This window comes from Crocodylus porosus, unplaced genomic scaffold (genome assembly GCF_001723895.1).
Source record: "Crocodylus porosus isolate Cpor-Errol unplaced genomic scaffold, CroPor_comp1, whole genome shotgun sequence".
Taxonomy (NCBI): domain Eukaryota; kingdom Metazoa; phylum Chordata; order Crocodylia; family Crocodylidae; genus Crocodylus; species Crocodylus porosus.
In genome coordinates this window covers 46,620,208-46,635,636 of record NW_017728947.1, presented here as the reverse complement: position 1 = coordinate 46,635,636, position 15,429 = coordinate 46,620,208, and the positions used below count along the sequence as shown (strand labels likewise).

The 15,429-nt window shown below is 44.2% G+C and overlaps 1 protein-coding gene across 2 annotated transcripts in view; it reads right to left on the bottom strand.

Moving 5' to 3' along the window:
* TMEM229B (transmembrane protein 229B) overlaps window positions 1–15,429 on the bottom strand; it is a 78,196-nt gene that overhangs the window by 16,303 nt on the left and 46,464 nt on the right. For both annotated transcript variants that reach the window (XM_019551971.1, XM_019551970.1), the window contains exon 2: window positions 3,374–3,532. The gene's annotated coding sequence lies outside the window, so the exon portion shown is untranslated. The remainder of the gene's footprint in view (window positions 1–3,373; window positions 3,533–15,429) is intronic.

Sequence of the window (15,429 nt, the reverse complement as noted above, 5' to 3'; positions counted from 1 at the left end):
TTTTAGGTGATCACTGTCCCCCAGATGGCTACCGATCTGTAGGTCCCCTACTATGTCATCCCCCGTTGCCAATACCAGATCCAGTAAGGTATGTGGGGTGTGGGTGGGTATGGGGGCCTGTGTGAGAAAATGGCCACCCTAGGATGAGCTTAATATGGGAGCAGACATATGGCGCATCCCAAATAATAACTCTCATATAGGATAGTTATTATAGCTTTTTCAAGGAGCAATGTTCCCTGGATTTGAGTGATTTGCTATGTATTAAGGCTGTTTAGTGCATACCCACTCCACTTCTACTATGCAATGAAATCAATGTGTCTACATCTTTAAATTATCTATGACCATCTTCACACTAACAGGGATAAAAAGAAAACAAAGGAGCTTAAGAACAGGAAGAAGAAGCCTGATAACAAGAGAGGTGAGTCAGAGGAAGAGCCAGAGAGCAGTTTCCTGCTGCTAATACTTCTGGTTTCCAGCCTGGAGTGGTGACCAGAAGGCGGGCAGCGGTGGGGATGCAAGAATATGCAAGCCTTCCTAAACACTGGCGATTCATAGGGGTCCACATGGGTGCATGTGTACCCCCTGAGACTGGTGGTGCACCCCTTGCAATTAGCCACTGCCAACACTGCTGGCAGCACCTGCAGGCAGTTGCTACTTGCCACCTGCCCCCTCCCCCCGCCATCAACACCTCTGCAGCTGCCTGCGGGAGCTCCCCACTCGCTGCCACCATGCCCCTGCTGCCAACACTGCCACCACTGCCTGCAGGCGGTCACTGTTCCTCCCCAGCCTCTGGGGGCACATGTCATTCATGTTCTTAAATGTGAAAACAATCCAGCAGCTTGCAAATGCTACAGGAATGCAAGTGAGGAAGGGGAGGAGTCTACTGACCCAAGCAGTAGCACAGGTAAGCCTTAAAAGTACATGCACACTCAGCCCAAAGCAAGCACAGACAAATCTTAAAGGGACAGGTGCACCTGTTTTAAAACAAGCAGAAATGGCATTGACAACAGTTTCACTTAATGTCTGGAGTATCTTAAGGAAGAAAGGATGAGAACAAGTGTTGAATCAAGGAAAGGCAGACAATCTGCCTACACAAATGTGGTATACCAGGGGAGAGGGATTATAAACACTTTGAGAAAAGGTGGAGATGGGAACTATCCTGGTGGTCAGGAACAAATGAGAACAAAGTGGCAGGGGTAGCAATATTATTCAAGAACCCAGAGCTGAGAGCAAAACAGGTAGAAGAAGTCACCAGCAGCAAGTTGCAAGGGAAGATACTACCCGTCAGGGGAACAGAATTAGAAATTTTCGAAGTATATGCACCACCAGAGAGGGAGGGAAGGAATGCACTGCTCAGGAAGCTATTGGTTTGTGTGGTTGGAGGGAGACTGCACATAATAGCGGGAAATTTCAACTGTATAATCAAAGTGGGTGACAGAAATGGGGAAGGAGAAAATGGAGCTTTAGACAGCTCATCCAGACTGTTAATATATATAATAAAAGAAGAGTTGCTAAGAGATGTTTGGGCAGGGGAGAAAGTTTTCACTAGAACAGACCCCAGTGGAAAGAACCAATCAAGAATCAACTTTGTGTTTGCATCAAAAGGAAGGGATAAGGAAGAAAGAAGCCATACATGTGGCTTTTGGTAATCACCAGATGCTGAAGGTAGAAAAAAGTCTTGGTAAGAGCTCCACGAGAGAAGGGACTGTAGAAGTTAAATGTGTGGCTGTTACAAGATGAAGAGATAGACAAGATAGTATGAGGGCTGAAATAATATTTTGGGAGTACCAAAGAACGGTGGATGATGGTGAAGAGGAGGACAAGAGAATTTTTCAAGAAGGAAGGCCAAAGTTGCTCTGTGAAAAGAATGAAAGAGTTAAGAGAGCTGCAAAGAAAGATGCAGGAGCTGCTAAAGGAAGCCACAGAAAGAAGACAGATATGAAAAGAGCTAGAAAAAACAAGCCAAGAGTTAGAAAACTAGTGTAAAAGAAAGATGAGATAGAACATGTTCTTAGTACAAGCTTCCTGGGTGGAAAAAAACAAAGAGTGGTCTCAATACATTTCAGCCAGAGTGAAGGTGGCAAAAGGAGTACAGGAAGAAGGTGGTCACCAAGTGGAAAAACAGGAGAAAGTGTTGGAGGTGACACAAAGATTTTATGAAGAGCTGTACCAGAAGAAAACAGACAGGAAGAAGATGAAGGATTTCTTGGAAGAGACTGAAGAGAAAGTAGAGGAGGAAGCAAACAAGACAGAAGAACAGATAAGCTTCAAGAAAGTAGAGGAGTGTTTAAAAAACCTTTAAAAGAGTGAAGTCATCAGGAGCAAATGGATTGCCTATGAAATTATATGGGAAGTTTGGGGCATGAGTAGGGAAGGATATAGTGGAAGTGTTCAAGGAAATAGCAGAAACAAGAGGCAAGAAAAGATTTTAGAGGAGGTGTTGATAACTTACTCCTCAAGAAAGGGGAGAAAGAACTCTTGAAAAACTGGAGACCAATTACATTCATTAATATGGACTATAAATTAATGGCCAAGATGCTGGCTTTGAGGATGAGGAAAAACTTCCTAAAGATAGTACATGAAGACCAAGTATGTGCAATACCAGGTAGAAAGATCTCTGAAGCAATCAGAGTGATCAGAGATACTTGCATCCAAAAAAGGAATCCATAGTTATAGCACGCTTTAGACAGAGAAAAAGCATAAGACAGAGTGGATCATGATTATACCTTTGAAGTGCTAAAAAAATATCAGAGTATGAAGAAGTGATAGGAGCTAAGCTAAATAGATTAAAAAACACCATAATGGAAATGGGGAACTGGAGGGAGTTGGAGTAGCCAGTCACTATGTAGGTAATGTAGCTGCTGAGGGTTAATTAGAGATATTCAAGTTACCATATTTTCTCACACACAAATGCATACCTTTTCCCCCCAGAAACCAGCTGCTTGAAATGGAAGTATGCACTGTAAGTGAGGACACATGGTAAGAGTAGTTTTTGCTGCTTAAGCTTCTTCTAGGCAAAAGCAAAGGTAACTCTGCACATGATGTAGAGGGAGCAGAACAATGATTAGGCTCATCTCCTTTGCTGTGGCTACTTAGTTACTTACAAGGAAAAATATCTTTTTCTTCATTCTACCTTTCAAAAACAAGGTGGGGCATGTTTAATGTGAAAAAGCCAGTAATAATTGTCCAGTTGTTTATCAGGTGCTTGCATTACATATTACAAGGAGAAGCATGTGTCACAAGATTCAGGATTTCTAATGGAACAGCAGCAATGGTGATCTAAAAGCTCTTCCATTTGGTAGTTATTCCATCACCTGTGGGAAATAACTGAGGTATATCAATTTGATTCCTAGTGAGACAGATATTTCCTTACCAAAGCCAGCACCAGTGACTTGGACTGCCTCAGCAGAGAGCGAATGGGTCACAGAGAATGAGCTCCCCTCCAGCGCCTAGTGGTGGTGGTCCCTTAAGTCACACTGGCAGAGGGCAGCATAGGCAATGCTTGAACTGCTCCTGCTCATGCTGTACTGTCCTGTGGAAAACAAAGACCTCAGTCACACACAGTAGTGAAACTGGCACCATGCACTTTACATTTCAAATATTTAAAGTTTAAGATCCCTCAAAACATTGCAAATTCTGCAAGAATGGAGCTATACTATGGCAGAAGTGCTCCCTTTTCCCCCTTTCGGAAGTTGCCTTTTCAACCTGCTGACAGAATAAGAGGAGAAAAGAAAAAAAAAAGATGGAGAAAAAGTTTTGAAATTTTGTCCTCTCCTGCTGACTACCTAGGAACATACAGTACTGGAACTCCCCTTCTTTTCTGGCACCACCTATGAAGTTAATGATGCTGACAAGATGGAAGGTAAGAACCTTTAGACACAGGCACAGTTGACAAAGGCACTTTCAAAGCAGATTTCTGACAGGCTGGCAGTGCAAAGGGCTGTGTAACTGCAGAGAAACCTGGTTTTAGGAGTCAGAGATAGATTCTCTGGCCCAGGCCACAAGAGGAGGGATGCTGTTATGGCATTAAGATTATGACTTCAAACTCCAGAATTCCAACTGAGATTTGGATACCACCTATCACTACTGGGCTGGGGTGGAGAGACTGATGCTCTGGGTCAAGCAGATCAGATGAAGTGGAGAAAAAAAATTCAAATAGACTGAATCATCAGGCCTCTCACCCTAAAGCTCCCTCCCAAAGTCCAAATTTTTACTTAAACTTGCTTTACTTTTCTTGAAAATTACTAGGGGTGCACTCACATCTGTGGTGGGCCAGCAGGGGAGATCATGCTCAGGGGCAACCAGCATGGGTTCATCAAAGGGTGGTCCTGCCTGACCAACCTGATTGCCTTTTATGACCAACTATCTAAATCCTTGGATGATGGTGTCGCCATGGACCTAGTCTTTCTAGACTTTAAGAAGGCCTTTGACACTGTGTCTCACCCCATTCTCATCAATAAATTAGGTGACTGTGGCACTGATGCCTACACAGTTGGTTGGGTAAAAAATTGGCTAATGGGGTGCACCCAGAGAGTAGTGGTGGACGGGTTGTACTCAACCTGGTGAGATATGAGCAGTGGGGTCCCCCAGGGATCAGTCCTTGGGCCCAGACTGTTTAACATCTTCATCAGAGATTTGGGTGAGGAGTAGAAAGCACATTGTCCAAATGTGCTGATGACACTAAGATGTAAGGCGAGGTGGACACGCTTGAAGGGAGAGAGAGGCGGCAACTAGATTTAGACAGACTACAAAAGTGGGCAGATGAGAATAGGATGGGGTTCAGTGTGATAAATGCAGGGTGCTGCACCTTGGGAGAAGGAATCCACAGCATACATACAGGCTGGGGAGTTCCCCTCTTGAAAGCACAGGGGCAGAAAGGGATCTTGGAGTCATTATTGACTCCAAGATGAACATGAGCTGCCAACACCAGACTGCAGCCAGCAAAGCCAGCCATACCTTGTCATGCATCCAAAGATGCATCTCAAGCCGGTTCAGAGAGGTGATACTCCCCCTCTGTGCAACATTGGTCAGGCTGCAACTGAAGTACTGCATCCAGTACTGGGCACCACACTTTAAAAAGGATGTGGCCAGCTTGGAGAGGGTTCAGAGGAGGGCAAACTTGCTTGGTGAGAGGGCAGCAGGACAGGCCCTATGAGGAGAGACTGAGGGACCTGAGCCTATTCAGCCTCAGCAAGAGGAGGCTGAGGTGAGACCTGGTGGCTGCCTACAAACTCACCAGGGGAGATCACCAGCAAATAGGAAAAGCCCTCTTCTTCCCAGCACCACCTGGGGTGACAAGGAACAATGGTAATAAGCTGATGGAGAATAGGTTTAGGTTAGAGATCAGAAGGCAGTATTTTAGTCAGGGTGTCCAGAATCTGGAACCAACTTTCCACGGAAGCGGTCCTTACCCCTACCTTGGGCAAATTTAAAAAGAGGTTAGATGATCACCTGTCTGAGTCCTGTGAACCCAGCATTCATTCTTGCCCGTGGCAGGGGGTCAGGCTAGATGATCTGATCAGGTCCCTCCTGACCCTAGTTATGATGACACTATGAAACAATGGAGATTTTTGGGGCCAATACCAATATCTGATTTTTAAGGAGGCATATCAGCTGATACCAATCCATTTTCCAATACAGGATACAGAGCTACCTCCAGCTGGTAAGTCTGTTGTGGTAGAAGGGGAGGGGGGCAGATCAACACCCCCCGCAATGAGGGAGGGGGCAGGGGCAAGCACTGTCCAGCTGGGGTGGGGCTCATGGGGGGGGGTTCCCACTGCTGCTTGTACCCTGGGAGGGTGTGGGGTAGTGGGGGGCATGTGCCCCTCAAATCTGCCCAGGGCAAGCAGGTGGGCTGCAGCTGCAGGCTGGAGCCAGGCTCTTCTTGCTGGGGGCTGGGCTTGGAGCAGCAGCTATGGAGGGGGATACAGCCACCCTAAATTTCACTGCAGCTCCCCCCCAGCACCACTGCTGCATGCCCAGAGCAGCCCCGGCTCTTATCACATAAAATCACAGGCTAGACAAGAAGCCGTAAAACACCAATGGGAGACCACCCCTGTTAGCTCATAGGGGATCCCAGTGAGGTGCATGATGGTTTCTTTCGGATTCAGAGGCTGGGTCCAAGAGCCTGTGATGACTGGCAAATCCCTTGCACCTAGCAGTCCAGCCGCCCCTTCCCAGGATCAAGGTCTTAACACACTATATGACCTGTTGTTTCATATGTATACAACTTAGTCTCCCAAGTTAGATGTTTTTCCCTATTTATTTCTTTGTATGGAAAAGCAAGCAAGCTGCACCACAAATGTTTGGGTACAGGCTTGCGAATTCTGTATACTTACACTGAATTGAAATGTTTTTAAAGATAAAAGTTTAGATCATGGCGTTTTTTATTAAATCCAGATTAAATGTTAAATTGGTTTATTTGTTACAAGAAAACATATACAATTGAAATAGCAAAATAAAATAAAAAGCTGATTTACGTTTTTTTTTAAATGTTTCATTTCCATTAACTCTCAATAAAAGAAACTTACTGAGAGTCAGCTGACCAGCTGTAAGTGTTTCATGTGTTTGCTCTATCCCACAATAAGCTAAACCAGAGCAGTTTGATCTTTAATGAAGTAGCTGCTAAATTACCATAGTTTACCTTCCATTTACTGTGGGATAGAGCAAACAGTTATGACAGATCAATCTGATGTGCAGTAAGCAATCCCACTTTAACCTGGTATATCCGTTTGGTCTGTCCATGTCCTCATAAATTTTAAATGCTTGTGATGAACCCCTGACAATATACCTTAAACTCAAAGAGCTCCAAGTATTTTAAAAATAGTAATATTCATGGAACATTTTTTCAGACTAACTGAGATCTGGAGGCTGTAAGTTCCCACAGCTTTCTGACTGTGTACTTTTTACACTCAGGTGAATATTAACAAGGCTTAAAATTGGTTCCATATTCCTATTTGACACGCTGAAAGGCCATTAAAAAAAATAGCATTAATATGGAGTTTACACTTTAAGGAATTCCTACCAAAATAAATGAGATTATATAATAGGATGGCATATATTCATGATTGTAAGAATACAGTTCTCCATGGTACACACAAGACCCAGATCCCTAATGACGTTATTATTGCTTGCTTTGAAAAAAATAACTGAGATTTGCAAAAGCAAAAATGCGTGATACTTCTCAGGTCATCCCAAGTGACAAATCCCTTTGATGAAAGTTCTCGATAGAGACTTATGAATTCAGCATATTTATGCTTTATTTAAATGTTACAAGACCATAAGTTTAGGACAACATAGTTTGTATTACACAGGTGGTACACTCCACTCTCATCTTAACACTTGTTCCTGTACAAAGCACTTTCCCTATACCTTGTCCAAAAGCAAAACAGCATTTATAGGCTACGAAAGTTTACAAAAAGAGATGATACAATACTTTTGGGGTCATTGCCAGGGATATATCCCTGCACTCATACTGCCAGAGATGATTCAGGTATATACCATTTTCCGAATCTAAGCTTCACTTCTGGGCAAAAACTTGCCAAATGTACCACTCCTGCTTCCATTTTTCAATTCCTTTGAGAGTCAACACAAAATAACATGTCAAAACAATCAAATGCAATAGTTAATCTTTCGCAAGTCTGGCTGTAAAATGTTAAGAGAAAACCATGAACAAGTATAAATATGAAATATTTAGAAAACACAGGGGCCGAATTGGGCTTCAAGATATTAGATCATTAGTATTTAAAGATTTACTTACTAAAGTCCTATCAGCACATAAATACTTACATGAATCATACCTCTGAGAAAATAGCCAACCTCAGGTAACTGAGCTTTACTTAATAATGGCTCAGATAATGGAGGTTTGACTGTACTGATACCTGGAACAGTTCCAGCAAATAGATTAATCAACCCTTGCTGCAGACTTGCTAAAAAAGTGCTAAAGATGCATGTTGCTGAATACAGACGCAACATCCATCCCTATTCTTGGTAATACCAAAGTAGGCTTCCAGCTCTGGGTTTTGGTCAGTTCTAGTTTTATTATGGACTCTCACTCTGGATTCTGGGTCAGTCAGGCTGTCCCTCCCTCCAGGTTATATACTGGGAGTAGAACAATGCAAAAGAGTACTCATCCATTTTTAGCTTGTATTGTTCCCACCATTTTCATCTATGTCCATATATTTCCCCTTCCAGGGCTCAGACCTTCCTAAACAACTTCTGGTCTCTTGGTCCGTATGAGCTGTACCTCCTAGAAGCAGCTGATTCCTGCTTGACTCTCAAACCTGCTCTGGAGAGATTTTGGATACAATAACCAATTGCTAAATTAAATCAAAGACACAGGCAGTAATGACCCGCAGACCTGCCTATGGTGTCACACACAGTACATGCAGGCATTCCCCGCACTGCTACTTTGCAGTGCAGGGGGCAGTACCGTACCTAGACTCCTTGTGGTCCTGGGAGAACTTTTAGTATTTAGCCTCTTCGCCAGAGATAGTGAAAATAATAATTATAAAGATTACCATTTTTGGGCCCCCTTTCTGTCCAGGCCCTGGGTGGCAGCCTGGTTCACCCATGCCTGTGTCCAGCCCTGCCAGGGAATGGCGGGGAGGCGGGGCGATGTTGATGCTGGGATCTCCTAGGATCAAAAAAACCCATTCTGAAAAAAGATGGGGATGGTGCACATGGCGGCTGCACACACTGCCCAAAACCAGAGCCTTACTGGCTGGAGATAACCCGCCATCTGGGATAACATGCCACACTCCAAAGTGTGTGTGGCACAGGCATCCTCCAGGGACAACCTGTCCACAGGAAAACAAATGCCCGTGCCCATCTGGACATGCCCTCAGTGGTAATACTCCTCTGTTCAAACCCTCCAGAAGGCAACCTTCATGGAAAAGAAAGCAGCAAAGCATTTCACTGGAGGGTTACCCAGAGAATAAAGGAAAATATGAATAGATAAGTAATATGGAGTCATCCTACTGGTAGTAAGTGGAAATAAAACTGGGGATTTTCTCCCTCCCCCTATTTCCCTGATCTACATGCTGCAGGAAGTCAGGCAAAGAATGTAAAATGTATCTAGACACGGTAGGCAGGAACGGTAATATGGAGGGAAAAATGAGGCTCCATGTTTATGTTATGATGAGGCATGCTCGCTGTGGCTATTATATGCACACAGGCATTATGTACCTCCACGCAAAAACTCACATGCATCTGCAGGTACCCATGTGCATGCATATACTTACAGGCATGTGCCCTATTGTTAATTCAGATGCAGAAACACAACATGATTACTAAGGAATAATTTACCCTAGAATTCATTTTGTAGTTAAAAAGAGACATACACCTGGGCCTTTCAAGCTAGGCTACAGCAGAATTCAACTCCAGGGGTGGCTGTAATGCCCCTGGACCCCCCTCAGCCCTTAACCACTCTGCTGTCTTTGGGAAGTTACCCCTTAATTTTCCTGCCAAGCCTTGATGTATCTAGCTTTTACATAAGGGAGCTTTGCAAACCTGACCTCCCAAACCAGAGGTTCACAAATCTAACCTCCTTCTCACAACCAGGTATCCATGGTCATCGTCTTAAGGGCTAATTGCGTGGCTCCATCCATCCCTACACCATGCCCCATGACTCACAGGTAGCATTACTCACTGATGTTGACTAAACTTTCAGAGTAGTCTGTTCCTCACAGGCACTTTGCTTCTTTCAGCTATTCCCAAACACAATCTTCCTACCTGGAGTCAAACACTGTACCCCTCTTGGTCTTCTGGCCCCGGTCCCTACTTCTGCATCTTGCAGCCTCTCAGACCCTCCGATTCCATTTAGCCCCTCTCTGGGCTCCTGAACCCTCTGGTCCCACTCTCAGCTCATCTCTGGGCCTCTAGAGACCTTCTCTACCCTTTAGTCCAGGAGTGGGCAAAATACAGCCCATGGGCTGGACTCAGCTTGCCAGGCCATTCTATCCGGCCTGCAGAGTTCCTAAAAAATTTAGAAAATAAATATTTATCTGCTCCTGGCTGCCTGTCAAAGATGTCAGAATCCAGGGGCAGTAGGGAAGCCAGTGGCAGGATCCAGCAGCCTCAGCAAAGCCAACCCAGCCCTGCCACCCCCCACCCAATGAGAAACTCCTGTCTAGCAGGCTTCTGGCCTGGGACCATGGGACTGTTTCTGTCTCCCTCTGCCAGAGAAAGAAACTCAGATAAGAACAGAGGTGTGGGGCAGGCAGGGAAGAACCACAGGAGATCCTGCGTGTGTACGTCCAGGGATGGAGGGTGAGTCCCCCCCCTCACTATACACATGCAGACCCCCACACCCCCTCGCACTGCCATACATGCAAACCCCCACACCCACACCCTAGCCACCCTGCCCCCCACACAGGCCCCACAAGCCCCATACCCACCCACACCCCACATATCCACACATATACCCATATGCTCCCTCACCCCACACCCACATCTATCCCCCATACAAACCCTCCCACACACCCACACCCTCCCCCACACCCCACATACCCACAGCCTCCCACAAACCTATATCCACCCCCCCACACACAATATACAAGAATAAGACTTCATTTTAAGCTATTGTGCAATCACCTCTAAGTACACTACACAAACGCATGTCTATCAGGACAAAAGTATTTTTTAAAATCAAATTAATGAATGTTGTAGATGTTCAATTTTTAGAATATAATTTGGTGTTTTTCTGGTTCCAAGATGGCAAAACCCCTTGCTGAAAGGAGTACTTCTGGGGGAAGGAGAAGGACTTCTGGTAGCAGATGTCAGGGGTTAAGGGACAGGATTTTTGGTCACAAGATGGTAACCAGGGGGCGGGGCACCTGTCAAGGGGCAAGGCTACAGCTTGCCAAAACTCAGTAAGTGGCCCTCCATCCGAAATAACTGCCTACCCGTGCTTTAGTCCCTTTCCCAAGACCTCCAGACTACTGCAGGTTATGGTCTTCATGCTAGCATTCAGGATCTGCAACCATATTGCTTAGGTGATGTTCCCTTAGCAGCCTCTGGACCATCTTGCTTGCTCAGCTCAGGACCTAGGCTTACATCCTTTCTAAGGCCAGCCACTTTCTGAGTCACATGGCTCCTGATTATTTCCAGCCACAACTGCTGCCTACTCCTTCTGCCGCCTGCCTGCTTTTCAAGTAGCAGGAGCACCAAGCCTCCTGCTACACAGGCATTGTTGCTTCTAGTCTGATCACTAGATGGTGGAGGAACCAGTTTGAACTGAGCAAATGGCCATCCTGGGATGAACTTAATATGGGAACAGACATATGGCACATCCCAAACAATAACTCTCATATAGGATAGTTATTATACCATTTTCAAGGAGCAACTTTCCCTGGATTTGAGTGATTTGCTATGTATTAGGGCTGTTTAGTGCATGCCCACTCCACTTCTACTGTGCAATGAAATCATCATCTACATCTTTAAATTCTCTATGACCATCTTCACACTAACAGGGTAAAAAGACTTCCCTTTCTAACAAGAGTACTGCAAGACTTACTTCATTAACATCTGTACAGAATTTTGAAATAATAAATACTGTTAAGGGAAAATCAAATACTAATTATTGTTTTATTGTTTTCTGCTAGTGCAGAGAGTACAAGATTACTTTCTGAGATGCTGCAAGATACATCCGTGACAATCCCTGTTAGCCTGCCTCAGGGTCTATCTATCGCTTAGTGGAGACCAAAATGACAGCTTAGAAACCCTTGCACAGTAAAGTTCCAATTGTGAGGATAATATATCTCCTACCTATCCTGTACTGATGCTCTTTAGGGCATGAAGCTTTATGAATACCAAATGCAAAGTCAGTATATAAACATTTAAAAAAAAATCCTTCCTGATATGAAATGAATTTTTCTTATCCTGCAGCTTTTTTTCCAGCGTAATTATCTTTGAAGGGCCTTTCTAGATTAGGGCATAGGACATGTAGAAATGCTGAATAGAGGAAAACTAAAGCTCTCGAGACACAATGTCTCTGCTCCCTTTTGCAGGTCCCTTGATAGCAATTCTGTGGCTTTTTGTCCTCTAATAATATATAATGTGTGTGTCAGATCACCACTGAGATGTGATAGAATCAGATTCTTTCAGAAACCTGGCTATTAACAACCGCCCTTTCTTTGTGTAAAACCCCTAAGGTTCCACCTCACATCCCTCAAAAAGCATTACAGGACAGCTTTTATTCCACTTAAGTACCGAACTTGACATAAGTGCTTAAGTGCATTCCTATTCCATCCTGCTCAGGTCCTTGGAAAACCATAAAGGTAAGAAGCATGTGGAGCCTCTTTCTTCTCTTCAGTACCTCTTTACTTGGTCTTAAGGGTAAGATGCCAGTCTGTTACAAACACATAGTCAGTAATGATTTTTCAAGGACTTGAGCAGGGTAGAATACAATCACACTTATAAGCCTAATTCAATCAAGGTGTCTAATAAATAGAAAAGGGATTTGACCTTAAGTGTCCCTTTCTTACGTGTGTCCCTTAGGAGTCTCAAAGACAGTAGATTATGCTATTCTCTTAGGTCCTACCTCCCATGGGTCTTAAATGATACAAATAGCCTATAGCTTCTGAGGTAGTGAAGGGAATATAGGAAATGATACATCACAGACATTTATGGAGCTTTCAATGGAACGAGTCCTTTCACATTACTGTAATTCCTGCCTTCCCCACCCCAACGCCCAGCCCCCGCAACACCTAAAATGTTCTTCTTCCTTTTATACTGGAAGAAGTCTATCCTTCTTCCTTTTATGCTTTGGCTACATCATACAGGTCCCTTCTCCCTAATGAAAGAAACATGGTCATGATCTGTACAATAAAATAAACAAATATGGACCATAAACATTGGTTCTCTGGTGCTTTTCCATTGGTGAATGCGACTATTCAGATGGGTTTCCAAAGTGAGCTACTGTGTTTACAGCTGGGAAAGGTAGGTCCCTTAAGCAGTATCCCTGAGAGTAAGCCACTCTCCTGCTGACTTCCAGCAATTAGCTTACCCCAGGGATTAATTCACTATATCCAATAGCTCACAAAATACGCAATTAGCAATGGAAACATATTGTACAGTCAGAGGAACCAGTGGCAAGTTTTGTTCTCTATTACTCACCATCTCAGCAGACAGTTGAAAAGAGAGAACAGTAAGTAACTTACAGCTACTATTGCCCAGACATGTCTGGCCCCCCAGAACAGTCCATGCTCCTCTATCTAACACTGGGGTCAGCAACGTTTTTGGACAGAGTGCCAAAAACACTCACAAACTCAGCTTGTAAGACATTGGCTGCCAGGAGCAGATGGTAGGAGAGCTGCAAGGGGCCCTATTCTTGTTGTGGCAGTGCAGCCCTGGCCTCTTCCTTGCCATGTGCTCTGAGGTGTGTGTGCCACGCAAAATGCCTTCACATGCTACACTCTGGCACCCGTGCCAGGGGTTACTTACCCCTGATCTAAAGGATAAGGAAGACAAGGGGATTTAGACTCATCTTGTTGGAAACCCATCCAACTAGCTCCTAAACACTCTTCTGAGCACTGGGTTGTCATTTATACCTTTCCAAAAAGTGCTAAAAGAATGCAACTGTTACGGTTATACTAGGGACATAATGCCTCCAAACTTTAGACATCACCCTTCACCAAAAGATGCACCAAAATGTCACAACTTTTTTCCTTTGCAAACCTGTGAAATATTTTCTAATATCCTCAGGTATCCACTCAAACTTTAGCCAAATGGTTGGGTTTGGGTTTTTTTATTCCTAGTTCTCTGAATCTGTTCAACCTATTTAATTACAGGTGTGTATAGCTTTGGGCCCCAACAGAGCTTATCCATGGAAGAAACATGATTTAAATCATCAACCTTCTCAAAGCTGACAAGGTAGGCAACAATACTTGCCCCTTCCTTAAACTGAAGGGATAATGAGATATCAGCCAGCTTGCGAAGCCCCAGTTCTAGCTTTGTTCCTCCACCTGAAGCTTTGCTCCCAGCAAGTTTCTGCCACTTGAGCTCAAGTTGTGGAAGTGGATCTGCTACTGCTCTAGTTACTGCAGACATCCTCCTGTGACTCCCATGCAACTGCATCTACATTTTTCCTATTAGGTGCTGGCAACTTGGGTCACATTCCCAAAACCTCAACTGGGTCTGAACCGTAAGTCTTTGCTCAACCATCTTTACTGACCAGGTCAAGTAGTTGTTCCTGGGGTAAGCCTTGAGCATTTAACCTTCCCTCCTTCCCTCTCTATAACACTATATAATGTCTCTTACTAACAGGCTGATTACACAACTTATTCCTTATCCTTGCTGTTTTAACATTCAGAACAACATAAACAATAGTTTCCTTTGAGAAACTTATTTTTACTGCCATGGTCACTTCTTGCACAACACTGGGTTTCCATTCTGCATCTCATCCCTCATCCCTCTGAACTGCTGTCACAGTTCCCCAGGGCACTCTATGCCCCCAACCTTCATTCAGCCCCTCTGGATATGGACTCTTCAGTGTTTGTCCCTAGGCCGTTCCACCACTATGAGATTTTGTGTCTGATGTAATCACCTCCAGTTCCTTGCTGTGACTATCCCAACATCTCCAAAAGAGGTTAAAACTGCTGTTGGAGTCTTATCTTGGGAAGCATATGACCAGCAGATGTTTGGCAGTGACACCAGACAGTCTTTTCAAAACAAATCAGCATTTATTAGTCAAATCAGAATAAAGTAGTTTAGGATCTCTAGGATAGGACAGAATGTGAAATCAAAGCTTATGCATGTGTCCACACTGGCAGCACTGCTGGCCTCTCTGCTAAAACAGTCCAGAATTTTGTCTTTCACACCACACTGGGAAGCCTGATTCCTAAAACAAGTTGCTCATGCACGAGTTCTTGGTTTCCAAGGTCCACTTGCACTGATTTCACATGATCTGCTTCCCTGGAGGGCAGTCATTACAACATAATGTTGAATCATTGGTCTGCCATAATCTCTTCAATGAAGTATGATTCAGATGTTGACTATTCTGACTGATTCATTTGTACCAAGCTAGACTTGCCACCCTGATCATTACCCAATCCTTATTGCCCTGTGCCAGAGGAGACATCAACTCCTCAGAGCCCACAATACAAGGTGAGTGAGTAAACAGAGTTGCACACATTTTTCATAAAAACATTATAGAAATTCTCCACAGAATAGATGCCCCAGCAATGTCTTAAGTTTGCACAGAAGGAAATGCCAACAAGGAGCAGGGGAGTAGGAAACCTGGCCATAAAGGACCAGACAGTCAGAAATTTATAGACAGAGGACAGATTCTCCAGTAAAGGGAGAATTGCACAGTAATGCTAGTAAGGAAGAATTTCTTTACTGTCCAAGCCCCCAAGGTCTGGAACAGCCTGCCAGCGGAGGTGGTTCAAGCACCTACATTGAACACCTTCAAGAGTAAATTGGATGCTT